This window comes from Rhinolophus sinicus, linkage group LG15 (genome assembly GCF_036562045.2).
Source record: "Rhinolophus sinicus isolate RSC01 linkage group LG15, ASM3656204v1, whole genome shotgun sequence".
Lineage (NCBI taxonomy): Eukaryota > Metazoa > Chordata > Mammalia > Chiroptera > Rhinolophidae > Rhinolophus > Rhinolophus sinicus.
The window spans coordinates 21,178,763-21,182,246 of NC_133764.1; positions in this window are offsets into that span (position 1 = coordinate 21,178,763).

Genomic DNA, 3,484 nt, shown 5'->3' on the forward strand with positions numbered 1-3,484 from the left:
GTAGACAGTGATTGGACAGATTCTTTTAAATGCCCAGAACCAACAAGTCTCCGAGTCTTTGCCAAAGGGCTCTGTGTGTGTATTGTGTCATGCCGTCAACATCAGCTAGGGTGTTTACAGCTCCACCTTAGCCTTCACTTCCTGCTTGCCTCAAGGCTAGCCAAAGGTGAGAATTTAGAGTATTGTCAGGTCTTTCCTCCACATGTGCACAGTTCTATGCATATGCATGGCTTTCTAGATTTTGGATAGTTTTTTGAGGTGTCTTTAATGCCACTCAACGATCTGCCAAATGAGGTTCAAAGGTATTAAGTGATTTACATAAGATCTCCATAAAGCAATAAAGGACACTAGATTCAAATCCAAAGTCATGCTTTTCTTGCTCCAAGAAGCAATACACCTACAACTTCCTTGGGTGTTCCTCATCCACATTCACTGGTAATCCTGGCTTTAACCCAGCATGGAAGCCCTTTACAACAAGTTTTGAGACTGAAGAAATTGGTAAGCACCTTGGAGGAGATACTTAAAGTCAAAGAGGATTCCAAGGAATCTCAAGGATAGAGGAAGGAAGGCTTGCCCATGTGCGATAAGCAGGGGACAACTGCCTGTGCATTCTCAGGACTGAGGGGCTTTCAAGGTTATCACAACTGCCTTCAGCCTGTTATAAAAAATGTCATTTGTGGGGCCCTCACTGCAGGTACCTGGCCCCATGACAAACAGACTATAGTAGGTCGATGAAACAGAACAGCAAAAGAAAATTGCAGCAAATGAGCTACTAAGGTGGCATATGATTCTAGAGTCAAACTGCTTTTATGGAATCCCTTCTATGGAATACTTGACAAATAGTCCCCTCCAATGACAGGGAACTCAATACCTTACAAGGTAACACATTCCATCTTCAGGCTTCTGTACCTGTCAGACAGCCTAGCACAGTAGGGCAATCAGAGTCTCCAGAACCCAGAGATTTAATTCTTGACTCCACCCATCCTGATCTGTATGACTTTGCCAAGTCACTTCCTCTCTCTGAACCTGTTTCCTCTTCTGAAAAATGGAAAAAAGAATGCCAACTTGGCAGGGCTGTTGGAGGAACGATGACATAAAGCAATTTGCTGTACTTGGCAGAGGAGCTCATTAATGGCAGCTATTATTAAAATTATTCCGTACAAGGAACTGAATGAAGTCTGTGCCGCTGTAGTTTCCATTCATTTTTCCTAGTTCTGTTCCCTCGGCTCACTTCCTCGATTTGTACTTTCAGATGATTATATACAGTAATTGTATTGGTTATTTTTATTTGGGGTAAACCACTCTACTTCCCAAAAAACTCAAATATATGGTCTTGACTTATTTTACCACCTTATTTCCTCTCCTCTGAAGATAAGACCTATCTCCCCTACTCCCACCCACAGTGTGGGAAGGCCTTAAGGCTGTTCAGACCAGCAGAGAGAGAAAAGTACATCTCTTACTCCCTCATTCCAAAGCTTATACCTCTAATAATGCAGTCCAAGTTCACTTTCACTTTTCTGTTAGCTATGCCATATTGTGGGATTATCCGGAACCTCATGTTTGCACTTACATGTGTGGAGGACAAGGTCAATATCTTTCCTGCCCCTGTTAAAATGCACCTTGTCAGAATCAGCACATGGCCCAGGCAGCTGAGGTCCTGATTTCCGCATCCATCTCAAGTCCATTCGCTGGTAAATATGATGAGAATAAATTCTACTGTGTCATCCAAGCTCTCCCCACCTCCCCATGCCCTGCTACCCACCAACTGCATATGTCCTCTGTAGATGAGCACGTGAGGCTATTTCAGCGAGAAACAAGCCTGGGGTCTGAGAGATGCTGCGTTCAGGTCCACAAGCATGTCCTGGTCACCTGACATGTAGCAAGCACTTGCAGACCTGACGTTCACAACAACCCTCTGCAGAGGGCATCAAAAACCCACTTACAGATGGGAGTCACTGAGTGGTATAGAGATGGGGCACAAATCTGGGTTTAGCTGACTCTGGAGCCTATATTCTTCTCCCTCTCTTGTCCATGTTCCCCGTTTTGCTCCTGGAGTCTATGAGTAGTTCCGAAACTTTAAAGTGCATGGGAATCACCTTGAAACTTTGTTAAAATAAAGACTTACTCTCACTCCCCAGATTCTAATGCACTAAGTTCAGAGTGAGAATTGGACGCCTTTAAGGAGCATGAGGTGATTCTGAGGCTAGTGGTTCACACACAACAACCTTCCTTTCCACCCCAGCCACTGGGCCCCTAAGGTCAATTCTCAAACATTGTCCTGTGGTCAAGTCTACTTTGGTTCCCTTCCTGAGCAGACCAGCCCAAATAATGACAACGAGCCTCTCCCAGAGGCAAAAGAGAGACGAAAAGTCCTTCCCAGCCTCTGCCTCTTGCTACCCCATTAAAGTTTTCAGCTTGGACCTTAAACATTGCCTCCTTCTGTCACCTTTGATTCGCTTTCCAGATCTGCCAGAGGAAGTGGGAAACCCCCGATGTGCCTGTTGTAACAGCAGAGCAGTGAATATAACTGGAGTACTCCCTGCATCCTGGAATCCCCCCAGGAGAGAATGAGACATTCCTGGGCTGCCTGCCAGGCCTTGTTCGCAACCACAGAGTTTATACAGAAAACAAGTGGCTTCTTTCCCACCACGGCCCATCATGGCTGCTGCCTGCACACCCCCGAGCCCCGCTGCACCAGGAGGCTGCCTCAGACGTTAGCATTGAGAGACGCTGGCTTCACACATCTGGTGGACTTCTCTAGCTTCACCTGCTTTCGTGCAAGCCGGTTCCTTAAAGACACGCCTTGGGTCACGAGACAAAAAGAGAAAACTGCTGCTTCCTTCCTTTCTGGATATGAGTAATGGTTGAAACTTTCTCGTGGTTAGAATGCGGTACAAGGTTTCTGCAGAAAGAATTTCAATTTAACGAGAAGTTCATGGACTTTCTGACTACATGGTGCTTGTTCTATATGGCAGAAAAGATTCAGAGAGACGGGGCTAAAATGTCTGTGTGGCTTGAACAAGCTACCTAACCCCTCTGACAGCCAGCTCGAAGCAGGGGTCACTGCCTCTTGCCTGTTATTTAGAACCCTGAACAAACATGTAGTGTAAAAGGCTCTGCCAAGTGACTGACATATAATGGGGACTGTACGTACTGAGGCACGTTGTCATCATTCTGTACATCTTGCTACATACAATACGGTCCCCAGAGAAGCAGCGCCTGTATCACCTGAGATCTTGCTAGAAATGCACGTTCTCACACCCTCCCCAGACCTATTCAATCAGAATCTGCATATTAACCACTTTGCCTGGGATTCAAATATACAATCACGTCTGAGAAGCAGTCATGAGCTCACCGTCCAAGAGGGTAGGGGAGGCTGGGAATGGGTACATCAACACCTTTCTAATGAATCCCTGCCAAACTGTGCCAAATTCACATTCATTCTCCTGTGGGTGTGATTGTAAACAGAACTCGCCCTTCAACA